This window comes from Anomaloglossus baeobatrachus, chromosome 11, assembly GCF_048569485.1.
Source record: "Anomaloglossus baeobatrachus isolate aAnoBae1 chromosome 11, aAnoBae1.hap1, whole genome shotgun sequence".
In the NCBI taxonomy this organism is placed as follows: domain Eukaryota; kingdom Metazoa; phylum Chordata; class Amphibia; order Anura; family Aromobatidae; genus Anomaloglossus; species Anomaloglossus baeobatrachus.
This window is the reverse complement of record NC_134363.1, coordinates 65,208,423-65,224,273: the sequence shown is the minus strand read 5'-3', so window position 1 is coordinate 65,224,273 and position 15,851 is coordinate 65,208,423.

Here is a 15,851-nt window from a genome sequence, read left to right as displayed (position 1 = left end):
TTAGAAAAGAGGTTGTTCGCCGGCAACAGCGACATCGTTAGGAAGGTAAGTTCATGTGACACGCACTACCGATATTGTTCACCACGGGCAGCGGTTTCCCCGTGACACACACACGATGGGGGAGGGTGCGATCGCTAGCGACATCACTAGCGATGTCGCAGCATGTAAAGGGGCCTTAAGAGTCCCACTCTTTCCAAATGGGGGAAAAAAAAGGTTTTCATAGGCATTCCTCTAAGTCTCTTCCAGAGTGTACTATAATCCTTTCTTTAAATATGTCCTAGACCTTGCACTAAGTAGCAGTGTAGGAGTCAAAATGGTTTTACAATGCTTTCTATTGATATTAGTCTCTGAGAAAATGGTAACTGGTCATGGATCACCATGCATTTCATGCGGATGTAGGTGTGTCTCTTTTAGGTGCTCCCTGTCTCATGATGACCTCTAACTGAATACATATGCTTTCCCAATTTGGGAGTCAGAATATTTTTAAAATTCTACCAGAATAAAATCAGAGTCTCTCTTCTATGTCTCTTGCTGGCTATATTGCAGTCCCTTTTTTTGATTTTTAGCAGCACTTGCACTTAATGCATAGGATTTATAAGTCTAGGAGTCCCACTCCTTAAAATGATCAAAATATGTTGTCTGAGGCCTTTCTCTATGTGTCTTCCAGGGGGTATTGCTGTCCCTTCTTTTAATTTTTTTAATTTTTACCAGCCCTTGAACTTACCACATAGCCTTTTATGAGTGTAGCAATCCCAGTACCTAACAATTTTACCAAAAATGTGTATGAGGCCATCCTTTATGTGTAATACAGGGTGTATTGGAGTGCCTCTTTCTTCCAATTTTTGTCAGTTCTTGCATTATCCATTTTTTATTCTCTTTTTTTATTTTGATTTATATACAATTCATTATCTAGGAAAGAATGTTTCTTAAGATTTTTTTCTAGTGACATCCATTTAAGCCTCGGTTTTGTATGTTTTATTGTCAGTCTGTAAAAGTGGCCTAATACTCCAACAACATTGTTTACAGAAATGACCTGTGAGTCAGAGATGTGTCCAGGTGTCTTCCCCATGCTGTTCCATTCAATTTCAGCAGTGTTTCTATCTATTTCAGTGACTTTCAGGCCACCCCAGACCTTCTTTTAGGATCTACCGTACAAAAGCTCTAGTTTCCCGTTGGCTTCCATTATGATTGTTACGCAAAATGAGCACTTGAGCATTACAAATTGCTTGATTCAAGTAACGACCACCCAATCACTTTAGTGCTCGCCCATCTCTAGAAATGATACATCACACAATGTTTTTTGTAGCACGTGGAAACATTTTTAGGTGGTATATTGAGCCTTCAGCTCTGCAGGTTATTGTTACATCTGTTTAAATTGTCGATTTGACAACTGACATGGTACCATGATAGAAAAAAATCTCCATAAAATAAAAAAATGTGGGAGCAGGTAGTCACCGCAACTGCTAGCAGTGCCGACAGCAACCTTGATAGTAGTATCAAACATGTTATACTTGGTCTCCTTCCCCCTGTCAAAGTGATACCATTAACTGAAGTGAGTGTTCTGCTCGATCCACCTCTTTTGCTTCCAATCTGTTAATGACACCTGTTGCTGTTCTGCCCTACAGTTCCATAACTCACAGCACCTCAGGGACTAAGAAACAACTTACAGATGATTTATTGCAAGAAATGAACAGTCAACCTTTGTTATTGGAGGCCAGATAAAATGGAGAACGGCATTTCACCTCCAAGCTATATTGCTGGCTCTTCGAACAGTGGTTGTAGGGGCACTGATACTAGTAGCAGCCTCACAGCAAGGGAAATTATCAAAAGTAGGATTACGCAGGGAGCAAGGAGCTCAGAAAATTTCCCACATTGGGACAACTGTCAACAGAATCAAGGATGATGGCGATGATGATAATTCTGTGGTGGACAACACCTGGAAACCAGAAGTACAAAGGAGGTGATGTCATTAGAGCTGGAGGTTTTTGACCTCAGGGATACACAACATAAGCCATGGATGGCTAAAACAATAGGACAAAATCAGTTTGTTCTGCTGTCAGCTCTGTAGATATCTCAACTGTCGTTGCACCATTTGTTGCTGCCACTGCCCAACTATTCCAACCACACATATCCTGGTTGCTGCCCACAGTGTTTAATAGTGATAGTTATAGCACCCATTCCTGGTTCCAGTCGCTGCTCTCCTCACCTGCCTGGTGGTTCCATGCTCTCCTCTCCTGTGTCGGAGTCTGCCACAGCCTCCTCCAGCTTTTAGGCCATACACAGCCCTTCTGTGAGTGCATGTGGCGCCCTGGCCTAGCCAGGTCGTCACAGATAAGATCTAAACAGCCCCACCCCTACTAGACAGGGACATCAGCCAAACAAAAAATCCTTGTTGCCTCCCTCCAGTGTCTGATGTCCACACCACGTGGGGCGGAGCTAAGCGGTTGGCTCCACCCACTGAGGAGTTCACAGGCCTGGAGGCGGGAAAAGTGACAGAACAGTCGGAGAACAGTTTAGGAGTTGAAGTGAGAGGAGTAAGCACTTGGGTGTCTGGGTTTGTGGCCCAGGCACTAACAGCAAGGTTGGCAGACGGTGGTGGCCGTCTGCAGGAGTGGTGGAGCAACGCAGAACCGTAGGACCGGGGACGGGCGACGGCCCGCTGGTACCGACCGGGGAGCGAAGTGAAGCCAGCACAAACAGGCAGGGCCATCGGACCCCGACCAGGCTTGGAGCCGCCGACAATAGTCAGATCCGAATGTGACTGGAACCCCAGGGGTTTCACAACAGCAAAAGTCCCGAATGAAGGCAACCGCCCACACCGTGAGGGTATACAGCTACCGCCTAAGGCTAGAGACCCAAGGGCCAGCATCTGCGGGCAAACGGGCTCCTCCGGTACCCATATACCAGGGAGCGAACTACCGTTGGGAATCCATAGTAGTCAGAAAGAGAACATTAAGGTGCAGGGAAAGACAGCCGCCTTCACCTGTCCGGGGAGAAGCACTGCAGCCGGCTGCGGGACCCGTCCATCCAGTCGTTTGGTTTACCGAGGACTTTGTAACTTTCTTGCTGAGTGAGTACACCCGTGCCATCCGGCACCGCGCAGCACTGTCCCTGCAACCCTGCCTCCCCGTCACTTCATCGGGCCCCGGGACCACCAACCACTACCCACGGAGGGGGAAAACAACATCCCAGCTGCTCCTTACCATCGCTCCCGGGATTCCCGTCACCAGCAGCGGTGGTGCCCATCTTCACCATGACCCGTGGGTGGCGTCACGGACTAAATCCCCCAAACCAACCACCCCTTTCACTCACGGGCGAGGAGCGCCGCTCGAGTCCCCGGATCCGGCCCACCGCTCGAGCCACCGAGCAGCCATCGCAGCAGCGCCGGACCCGAGCATTAGCGAGCGCGGCGTGGTGGCATCCTCCCCGCCCGCGACAAATTGGCGTCACGAACAGGATTGAACCCCTCTACTTACCAGTAGAAGTGCGCCTTGTGATCTCCGCCGACGGCGTCCGGCCAAAAACTTTGAAGCGCCGCCATCTTGGCGCGAAAATCTCCCACTCGAGTATCTTCTCCGAGCAGGGAAGACGCGAAAGTGAAGCCCCGCCCCCAACAAACGGAAGTGCTGAAGAGTACCAAGGGGGGACGGGAAAAAGATGTCTGCGCCCGACGAAGCTGTTGGAGGAGTGGCGGTTGCAGCTCCCGCCGCACCCGTAGATGGAAACGGGATTGCCCCTGCTCCAGTCACAAGAGCGGGGGGGCCACGGGTCCAGCGGTCGCCCAGGTGATGCCATTCTCCCTGCCCTATGTGTCCGGTGCTACCTGGCTACCGCAGTACGATGGGAAGCCTGATGCTTTGCAGGTGTTCCGGAAAAAGATTAGCCCGGTCCTCGATTTATACCCCTTGGCAGCAGTAGTGCTAGGGCAGCTAACCAGCGCAGCTGAGCAGGAGGCGAAGACCTGGACCGACGCAGACCGGGCATCAGTGACTACCATTTTCGAAAAATTACAAATCGCTTTTGAGACCCGCACCGAAGCGGAGCTGAGGGTGCAGTTTTATCAGTGCCGACAACAGCCTGCGGACAATGTAAGAGACTATGCCCTGCGCCTGCAAACGGCCCTCCGTACGCTGAAGCGAGTGGACACTATCAATGATGTGAACAGTAATAATATGCTAGTAGAGCAATTCTTGCAGGGGCTGGGGTCTGTGGAAGATCGCAAGCAGCTGAGGCTGTGGGCCTTGGAACACCCCAATCTGGACTTTGCAGTACTGAAAGAGCGGGCCATCAAGGCCCTGCAGGCCCCAGCACCAGACGCTAATGAGGCGGCCCCGTGGCTGGCTGAGACCGCTCCTATCACGGTGGCACCTCCACCTCCGGCTCTACCGACCCCTGCTGCACCTTTCGGGATGATGGAGGAACTGGCAGCCCAGGTCCGCCGCATGGATGGAGACCTAGCCAAGATCCTCGCCGCACTCCTACTTCCGACGAGAGTCAAGCCCCCAGGAGGGATCCAGCTCGCCGACAGCCCGGAGGACGTCCCCTGGATGCAGCGGAGAAGGACCAATGACTCACGGTATGGGCCTCATATCTGTTACAGGTGCAGCAAGCCTGGCCACTACTCTAGGCGGTGCCCATTAAACGAGCAACCCCTGGGGCCAAGGGCCAATCCTCAGGAGTAGACACCAACGGCCCCCCTGATTGGCAAGACCGGTACGTCGGAGCTCGCCCCATCATCCCCCTGGCAGTGGATGGTGTCCCGCTCATGGCCGTCTTGGACACAGGATCACAGGTAACCACTATACCATATACCCTGTACCAGCAGTATTGGGGCACTGACGAACTTGCCACCTCTGATGATAGCCTGACCCTGATTGCAGCCAATGGACTCCCGCTAACCCAGGTGGGATACAAGAAATTGACCCTAACTGTGGGACGTGCGGAGTTAAAGAATCAAGGAATGATTGTGGTAATGAATGAACCCAGTGACCATACCCCGAAAATAATCTTGGGGACCAACGTCATGGAGCATTGTATGAGTGAGGTGCTGAATCTGTTGCAGCAGTTGGCCGCCACCGCAGGAGGGGGCTGACAGAGGGCTGTGCAGCGTGAGATCCGGGCCCTGCTGTATCGGCAACAAGTGAGCTCAACTGGCGGAGAGATTGGTGGAGTAAGGGTGATGGATGTGGCCCCCTTAGTAGTGCCACCCCAGAGTGAAATGATGATCTGGTGCAGGGCAGCAGCAGGCCCCCAGGGGCGCGACTACCCAGCAATGGTGGAACCCATGCCTTCGGAACACTGGCCCACAGTGATGGCGGCCAGAGGGGTGGTTGACGTTAAAAAGGGGAGAGTGCCTGTAAGAATGCTGAATGGTGGAGAGGAGGAAGTCAGGCTCCTCCGTTATGCTACCCTTGCCAAGTTGCTCACCTTAGACCCTCACACCATTCACGAAGCTGTCCCTCCTACCTCAGCATCCCCTGTCAGTAGCCATACACCCTCTGCACAGTTGGAGGGGTGGTGCCAGGAACTACACGTAGGTACTGAAACCACACCCGCACATCACAAAGAGGGGGTATACAAGGTAGTGCAAGAGTATGAGCAGGTTTTCAGCAAGCACTCATTAGATTTCGGGAGGATTAAGGGGATTCAACACCATATCCCTACAGGCCTACACCCACCCATCAAAGAGAGGTACAGGCCCATTCCGCCAGCACACTATCAATGCGCTAAAGACATGTTGAGGAATATGAAGGAGGCAGGGGTCATTCGAGATAGCTGTAGTCCCTGGGCAGCCCCGCTGGTGCTGGTCAAGAAGAAGGACGGCACCATGAGAATGTGTGTGGATTACCGGAAGATCAACCAGATCACGCATAAAGATGCCTACCCTCTCCCCCGTATCGAAGAGTCACTAGCTGCACTGAGAACTGCTAACTTCTTCTCTCTACCCTTGACCTTACTAGCGGGTACTGGCAGGTAGTGGTTGCGCCAGAGGACTGTGAGAAGACTGCATTCACCACTCCCATGGGACTCTGCGAGTTCAACAGCATGCCGTTTGGGCTGTGTAATGCCCCTGGAACCTTCCAACGGCTCATGGAGTGCTGCCTGGGACATCTCAACTTCGAAACGGTCCTACTGTACCTGGACGACGTGATCGTGTACTCCCAGACGTATGAGGCTCATCTGGAGCACTTGGCCGAAGTGTTCACGTCCCTAGCCAAATATGGGATGAAGTTGAAGCCCTCCAAGTGCCACCTACTGAAACCCAGGGTACAGTACCTCGGACACGTAGTGAGCGTGCAAGGCGTCGCCCCAGATCCCGAGAAGATCACTGCCATTCAGGACTGGCCGAGACCAACCACGGTGAGGGAGGTGAGATAGTTCCTGGGCCTGGTGGGCTACTATCGTCGCTTCATTAAGGAGTATATTAAGATGGCCGCCCCCATGCAAGACCTCCTCGTGGGACAGACCAAGGGTGGCAGGCCCTCTGGAACCCCGCTGGCCTGGGAAGTGAAACACGAAGTGTCTTTCCGCCAGCTGAAGACGGCCTTGACCGAGGAAGAAATCCTGGCGTATCCCGACTATAATCTCCCATTCATCCTCTACACTAATGCCAGTAATGTAGGCTCGGGAGCCGTCCTGTCCCAGGTCCAGAACGGAAGGGAAAAAGCGATCACCTATGCCAGCAGAAAACTCCGGCCCACGGAAAGGAACCCTGAGAATTACAGCTCCTTCAAGCTTGAGTTCCTAGCTCTGGTGTGGGCCATTACTGAGCGGTTCCGCCATTACCTCGCAGCTGCTAAGTTCACCGCCTATACGGACAATAATCCGTTAACCCATCTGGACACGGCCAAACTAGGCGCGTTGGAGCAGCGGTGGGTAGCCCGGCTGTCTAATTATGACTTCACGATCAAGTACCGGGCCGGCCGCAAGAACACAAACGCGGATGCGCTATCCTGGATGCCCCACTTATCGGATGAGGGACCGGAAGGCGACGATCTCGAAGAAATCGAGCTGCCCGCATTCCACCGGCCACCGGTCGAGAAGCTGCATGTCCAGCAGCAACAGGCGAGCCTGGACCCGCTGCCAAGTCAGGGATGGCAAGAAGCCCAAGACCAAGCGCCTGCCGTCCAACTGGTCAAGACCATGATTGAACAAGGTTCCACTGGACTGGACCCCACTGCTCCGCCTGAGGCCCAACGGCTGTGGAAAGAACGAGCCCGGCTGCATCTGGACCGGGGGACACTGTATCGGGAACTGATCAACCCGAAGACCCATGAGAAGGTTCGTCAGCTGGTGTGAGCAAGCTAGTGTGCCCACAGTTCTACGGGCTTACCATGACGGTGCCGGGCACTTTGGGTGGAAGAAGCTGGAGATGCTGTTGAGGGAGCGATTCTATTGGAGTGGGATGCGGAAGTCTGTGGAGGCCTGGTGTCGAGAATGTGGTCCCTGTGCACTGAGAAGAAGGGACGAGGCCAGCCAGAATGCCCCTTTGCGCCCAATCATTACTCATCAGCCGCTGGAGCTGGTCGCCCTCGACCATGTGAAGCTCACCCCTAGCTGAAGTGGGTACACCTACGCTCTGACCATTGTGGACAACTATTCAAGATTTATGGTGGTTGTCCCAGTCAAGGACCTGACCAGCCGTACCGCCGCTAGAGCATTCCAGGCCTATTTCTGCCGACCGCACGGGTACCCGGAGAGGGTGCTTACCGACCGGGGCCCGGCTTTTGAAGCGGAGGTGTTTCAAGAATTCTGCCAGTTGTACGGCTGCAAGAAAATTCGGACCACGCCTTACCATGCCCAGACCAATGGCATGTGTGAAAAGATGAACCATCTGGTCCTGGGTCTCCTCAAGACGTTACCGCTAGAAGAGCGAAACCTGTGGCCAGAAAAGCTGCCTGATCTGGTCAATATGTACAATAACATCCCTTCCAGCTCGACCAAATGTACACCACCGTACCTGATGAGAGCTCGGCCAGGTCGATTGCCAGTAGACCTAGAAATGGGTTTGGAAGCTCCAGAGGCCCTCCCTTCGACTGTTGGATGGAACACTCGGTGGAGAGCGCAGTACCGACAGGTCCAGGAGTACGTGGAAAGGAACCTGTGTCGGAGCCGGGAACAGCAGGAACAGTATTTCAACAAGCGGGCTCCAGCTGGCCCCTTTAAACCTGGAGATGTAGTGCTGAAACGAAAAAGAAGAACCCATAAGTTCGATGACCAGTGGGAAAAGACCCCGTATGTAATACAACCCACTGAATGGGAGAATGAGAAGGCCTACCAGATTAGTCGTGACCAGGGGAAGACTTCGGCCACGGTGTCCAGGGACCACCTGAAGAGGTGCCCATCGCCGTTAAAAGTAGCAGCTGAAGTTCCAACCCCCAGACTAACCGGGGAGAAGGAGAAAGAGGTGATCCACACAGTAATGGGTGATTTCCCAGCGGACTGGCCTACACAGAACGGTGCGGTGCTTTTTCTGGTAATAATGTTCCCACAACCTGTGGAGGAAAAGGAGACGGAAGTACCCGCCAGTGAACCAGTGTCCAGGGCTGCACCTGTACCCAGTCCCCCTGAGTCTCCGCCGGCCCCACACAGTAGACGGGAAGAGGAGCTGACTGTCTCCTCTGTCCCCTTGCCCTCAACTGATAGCATTGGGCCCAGAAGGTCCACACGCCCCAACCTAGGCAAACCCCCGCTTAGGTACAGGGAAACTACCATCTAGGGGTGCCATATGTTAAATATGTAAATATGTGAATGAATGACTCTAATGAACCGTGACAGTTACTTGATTGTCTACATGATTATTACGGCCGTTGCCGGCAAGTTGTCCCCGGAGGGACCCTGTGTGTTTTACAACCTGCATGAGAGACTACTCATGGACAAGGCCGAGAACTGGCAGGCCACCCACGAACTTGTGGGCTTGTAAATAAGTTGAGGGGTGATATTCCATCGGAGCCTTCTCCGGAGAGGCAGATTGGAGGAAGGGCCCGCAGCAGAGTAGGCTGGCGCCCGGCCACCACCAGGACCGGTGGCCATCCTCCGGGGGTGAGGGGTCCCCCAAGGACGTGGGGTCCCCTGAAGAGACAGCCGGGTGCGAGTAACCGTAACCCATTCCCACTCGGGCAGCCTGAACCTGGACTGGGGTCAAAGGGTGCTGCCCACTTCTTAGGGGCAGCATCAGGGCTAGGTTGCTTGGGTGGGAGAGCGGAAGACACCCGTCCGTCCATCTGTTATTAAAAATGTTATATATGTGCAACGTTTGAAGTGTCCTTACAAAAAATACTTATGTTTGAAAATGTTTTACATGTTATTTATATCTTTTTACAGTTTTGAAAAATAAAACCGGTGATGGACGGGCAGCCCGCGGACGGTCTGCATTTCACCAAGGGGGAATGTGGCGCCCTGGCCTAGCCAGGTCGTCACAGATAATATCCAAACACCCCCACCCCCACTAGACAGGGACATCAGCCAAACACAAAATCCTTGTTTCCTCCCTCCAGTGTCTGATATCCACACCAGGTGGGGCGTGGCTAAGCGGTTGGCTCCACGCACCAAGGAGTTCACAGGCCTGGAGGCGGGAAAAGTGACAGAACAGTCGGAGAACAGTTTAGGAGTTGAAGTGAGAGGAGTAAGCACTTGGGTGTCTGAGTTTGTGGCCCAGGCACTAACAGCAAGGTTGGCAGACGGTGGTGGCCGTCTGCAGGAGTGGTGGAGCAACGCAGAACCGTAGGACCGGGGACGGGCGATGGCCCGCCGGTACCGACCGGGGAGCGAAGTGAAGCCAGCACACACAGGCAGGGCCATCGGACCCCGACCAGGCTTGGAGCCGCCGACAATAGTCAGATCCGAATGTGACTGGAACCCCAGGGTTTTCACAACAGCAAAAGTCCCGATTGAAGGCAACTGCCCACACCGTGAGGGTATACAGCTACCGCCTAAGGCTAGAGACCCAAGGGCCAGCATCTGCGGGCAAACGGCTCCTCCGGTACCCATACACCGGGGAACGGACTACCGTTGGGAATCCATAGTAGTCAGAAAGAGAACATTAAGGTGCAGGGAAAGACAGCCGCCATCACCTGTCCGGGGAGAAGCACTGCAGCCGGCTGCGGGACCCGTCCATCCAGCCGTTTGGTTTACCGAGGACTTTGTACCTTTCTTGCTGAGTGAGTACACTCGTGCCATCCGGCACCGCGCTGCGCTGTCCCTGCAATCCTGCACCTCACCGACCCTGCCTCCTCGTCACTTCATGGGGTCCCGGGACCACCAACCCCTACCCACGGGGGGGGGAAACAATATCCCAGCTGCTCCTTAGCATTGCTCCCGGGATCCTCGTCACCAGCAGCGGTGGTGCCCATCTTCACCACGACCCGTGGGTGGCGTCTTGGACTAAATCCCCCAAACCAACCACCCCTTTCACTCACGGGTGAGGAGCGCCACTCGAGTCCCCGGATCCGGCCCACCGCCCGAGCCACCGAGCAGCCATCGCAGCAGCGCCGGACCCGAGCGTTAGCGAGCGCAGCGCAGTGGCGTCCTCCCCGCCCGTGACATGCATATAGGGTGTGTGTGGCCACTCCCCCTTTCTTAAAGGGCCGGCATTCCATTACTGAGAAGTGATCCCAGAAGGTCACCTATTACCTTAAGGTGCCTTATTGAAGGCACCTGAGCAACATTGCCTACTAGTTAGTGTTTTGCTAGTTCTCAGGTGCCATTATGCTATTGTGTTTAGTACTGCTTGCCTTGTCCAAGTTCCAATTCCGTGTTGCTAATCTGTCTGTCATCCTAGAGACTGCTCTCTACCACTATCTCCGTGCTGCCATGTGTGAGCCACGATCTCCGTGCCACCACGTCTGAGCCACCATCTCTGTGCTGCAAAGTCCGAGTTACCATCTCCGTGCTGCCATATCTGAGCACACCAGCACCGGATGCTAAGAGATTTTACCAGTCCATAAGAGCCGACCTCACCTGGTTGCTGGCAGTCATGCATTTAGTCCACCTGTGGCTGAGCCAGACAATCTCTGTATAGGGGTTTGCTACTGGTTAGCCCCCTCACTGGAGTCCAGTATATGGCCCAGTGGGTCCACTCCCGAACATTCGCCACCCCTTGGCGACCATAACAATAGTACTAATAAGTTGAAGCATACGCACTTGAGGGTATGCAAACATGGAACAGCTCTAAAACTACAAGTTTCTGCAAAAGCAGGGCAATGATCTTATTTGTACCTTTAAAAAAGCTCTCTATGCCTCCATATGAAATCAGAGTGATGTGAAAAAGAACAAAACTAAACATAAAGTAATGTAAGATTTTGTAAAATGTAAAAAAATGTTTACAAAGTGGACATGCTATGTCTTAGATTTGTGGAAAAATTGAACATTTCTAATGGTTTTGAAAAGAAGTCTTCTATATAGAGTAATTGGTGTAATTTTCAACTGTGATTTGATCAAATTTAGTTTTAAAGTCTTCGGGAACACTTTGGAAAAATGAAGATGTGCAATTGAAACACCAGGATGCTTTGCTTTTACTGCATTTATAGTCTGCTAACATTGTCTGCAAAGAACAAATATTTTACCTTCTTTTTTTATTATAAAACTCCTACGTTACTATAAAGTTTACTGTAGGGTGGGAAGTTTCACATCATGCATTCTAGTCCAGATAATATTGTGGCATGAGTCTTTGGTGGTTGTTTGATGATGTTATTGCACCAGAGCAAATTAAAAAATAGATGAATTTTGTTTTAAATTTACCATAAAATCTCCATCAGTATTTAATCTATGAATTTAACAGCACAGTATATATGAAAGAGTTCTTTAATAATAATGCAAGACCATATTAACATCATGCTTTAAAGGGAATCTGCCAGCAGGTTTTTGCTATGTAATCTTACAACAGCATGCTGTAGGGGTTAAAACAAAAATCAACTATGCCTGTCTTATCAGCCTGTGTGCTATTGTTTACTGAAACTAAGGCTTTATCACCAAGTAATTATCATTGCTAGACTACAATGTCATGGCAGTCCAGCATGCCCTCTATTGTGATTTACACCTCACTGTTAATGTACAATCTCTATAGAGATCCTGCTGTTGGAGGGGATACCTCTCTCAGCTCTGCTGTTGTGTCAGAACGGCTGCAGCCAGTAATCTAAGTAATACATCATTGGATTCAGAGTTTCTTTGCCTACATTGCTCTGCTCTCAGATGACCTTACTGTCAATGAACAATCTCCTATTGAGAGCCTAGTGTAGGTCGGGGCAATTCTCTCACCTGTGCTGCTTTGCTAAATCAAAAATCTCTGATTGTATCAGAACAGCTGTATCGAGTAATCTAAGTGATACATCATTGGATTCAGAGTCTCTTTGCCTACGTTGCTCTGCTCTCAGATGACCTTACTGTCAATGCACAATCTCTGTTGAGAGCCTGACATAGGACAGCTCTCTCAGCTCTGCTGCTTTGCTTAATCGAAAAGCTCTGATTGCGTCAAAACAGCTCCACCTGGTAATCTAAGTGATACATCATTGGATTCAGAGTGACGAAGGTGACACTGAAACATGCGCTTCGGGGTTTGGCGTCATATGTGCCCACAGGTCCTCTATGTCCAGATATTTTCCTTTATCATGGCTTGTCCATGCGTCTTTTCTTTGCTGCATTACACTCAATTACTTGTCTCATTGCACACCAGGGTATGATGAAGCCACAGCTGCTTGATTCTTCTTCAGCATACCACTGCCTTGTGCATGTTCCAAGTTGCTCTGTTTTTATGGTTTAACAACATCTTTATTACATCTATGGCTGATTAGCATGCCACTATTGTCTTGCCTCCTTGTTCTATCTAGTAGCTATCATTATTACTCTGTTATCAATTTTTCTTTTTTCTTTTTGACATCATACAGCCACACTTAAACTCATCTCAGATACTACTTTTATGTCATATGTTTTACATTACAATTCACACATTTTGCTGGGAGGCTTATGAGTCTATGTTACCTTTTTCATGTTTTTTCATGTATTATTTTCTTTTGATTACATTTTGTGTATTTTTTCTTTTTATATTACTCATCTTCTCTGGACTTATATTTATATAACTGTTGCGCACATGTGCATTGCCACAACAATCTTCATATTACATGTGATGCCCTCTTCTTTTTGTTAAATGGCCGGTTGTTGGCGGTCATTATTTTTAATTAATAAAATTACTGTTTTTGACCTTATTGGTTTTCCTTAGAACTTTGTTCTATAATCTCTGAATCTCTATTGAAAGCCTGGCATTGGACAGATCTCTCAGTTTGCTGCTTTGCTAGATTATAAAGCTCTTATTGTGTCAGAACAGCTCCACCCGGTAATCTAAGTTATACATAATTTGATACAGAGTCTCTTTGCCTACATCACTCTGCTCTCAGATGACTTCACTGTTAAAGGACAATCTCTATTGAAAGCCTGGCAGGTGACAGCTCTCTCAGCTCTGCTGCTTTACTAAGTTGAAAAGCTCTGATTGTGTCAGAACAGCTCTACCTGGTAATCTAAGTGACAAATAATTAGAATCAGAGTCACTTTGCCTACATCACTTTGTTCAAGTTATACATAATTGGATTCAGAGTCTCTTTGCCCACATAACTCTGCTCTCAGAAGACTTCACTGTTAAAGGACGATCTCTATTGAAAGCCTGGCGTGGGACAGCTCTCTCAGCTCTGCTACTTTACTAAATTGAAAAGCTCTGATTGTGTCAGAACAGCTTTATCTGGTAATCTAAGTGACAAATAATTGGAATCAGAGTCACTTTGCCTACATCACTGTTCTCAGATGACCTCACTGGCAATATACAATCTCTATTAAAAGCCTGGCGTGGGACAGCTCTCTCAGCTCGCTGCTTTGCTAAATCAAAAAGCTCTGATTGTGTCAGAACAGCTCTATCCAGTAATCTAAGTCATACATCATTGGATTCAGAGTCTTTTTACCTACATCACTCTGCTCTTAGATGACCTCACTGGCAAAGGACAATCTCTATTGAAATAATAACGAATAACGTTTGGAACACCATTCTAAGTCTGAACTGGGTGCAAAAAACCTAAAAAAACATCACTATGGGGAGATAAGGTATGCACACCAGTGACTATGTAAGGGGAATACATGGAATAGCAGAAACTGCTGTGTGAATACTGACTTGAAAAATCCAATAGCTATATGAAGAGTGAAAATGTGAAAAATGGAATCTGCATTACTGCCATGAACATATGAATCAAGAGAAATTTAGCTACTGAATTGATCAATGCAATAGAGCCCCAACACTACGCCAAAGTATTTCTCTACGTTGGGGTCCCTAGCTTGTGTGTGTCCTCTCATGCAGTTAAAAAACTTACCGTGTATGGGAAGCTGAGACCCAGGCTATTTATGCGTATTATATGGATTGGCAATAGGTGTGGTGGGGAGGGTTCACAAACGAAAAACTACTAACAATAACGAATAACGTTTGGAACACCATTCTAAGTCTGAACTGGGTGCAAAAAACCTAAAAAAACATCACTATGGGGAGATAAGGTATGCACACCAGTGACTATGTAAGGGGAATACATGGAATAGCAGAAACTGCTGTGTGAATACTGACTTGAAAAATCCAATAGCTATATGAAGAGTGTGAAAAATGGAATCTGCATTACTGCCATGAACATATGAATCAAGAGAAATTTAGCTACTGAATTGATCAATGCAATAGAGCCCCAACACTACGCCAAAGTATTTCTCTACGTTGGGGTCCCTAGCTTGTGTGTGTCCTCTCATGCAGTTAAAAAACTTACCGTGTATGGGAAGCTGAGACCCAGGCTATTTATGCGTATTATATGGATTGGCAATAGGTGTGGTGGGGAGGGTTCACAAACGAAAAACTACTAACAATAACGAATAACGTTTGGAACACCATTCTAAGTCTGAACTGGGTGCAAAAAACCTAAAAAAACATCACTATGGGGAGATAAGGTATGCACACCAGTGACTATGTAAGGGGAATACATGGAATAGCAGAAACTGCTGTGTGAATACTGACTTGAAAAATCCAATAGCTATATGAAGAGTGAAAATGTGAAAAATGGAATCTGCATTACTGCCATGAACATATGAATCATATGAATCAAGAGAAATTTAGCTACTGAATTGCAAAAAACCTAAAAAAACATCACTATGGGGAGATAAGGTATGCACACCAGTGACTATGTAAGGGGAATACATGGAATAGCAGAAACTGCTGTGTGAATACTGACTTGAAAAATCCAATTGATTCATATGTTCATGGCAGTAATGCAGATTCCATTTTTCACATTTTCACTCTTCATATAGCTATTGGATTTTTCAAGTCAGTATTCACACAGCAGTTTCTGCTATTCCATGTATTCCCCTTACATAGTCACTGGTGTGCATACCTTATCTCCCCATAGTGATGTTTTTTTAGTTTTTTTGCACCCAGTTCAGACTTAGAATGGTGTTCCAAACGTTATTCGTTATTGTTAGTAGTTTTTCGTTTGTGAACCCTCCCCACCACACCTATTGCCAATCCATATAATACGCATAAATAGCCTGGGTCTCAGCTTCCCGTACACGGTAAGTTTTTTAACTGCATGAGAGGACACACACAAGCTAGGGACCCCAACGTAGAGAAATACTTTGGCGTAGTGTTGGGGCTCTATTGCATTGATCAATTCAGTAGCTAAATTTCTCTTGATTCATATGTTCATGGCAGTAATGCAGATTCCATTTTTCACATTTTCACTCTTCATATAGCTATTGGATTTTTCAAGTCAGTATTCACACAGCAGTTTCTGCTATTCCATGTATTCCCCTTACATAGTCACTGGTGTGCATACCTTATCTCCCCA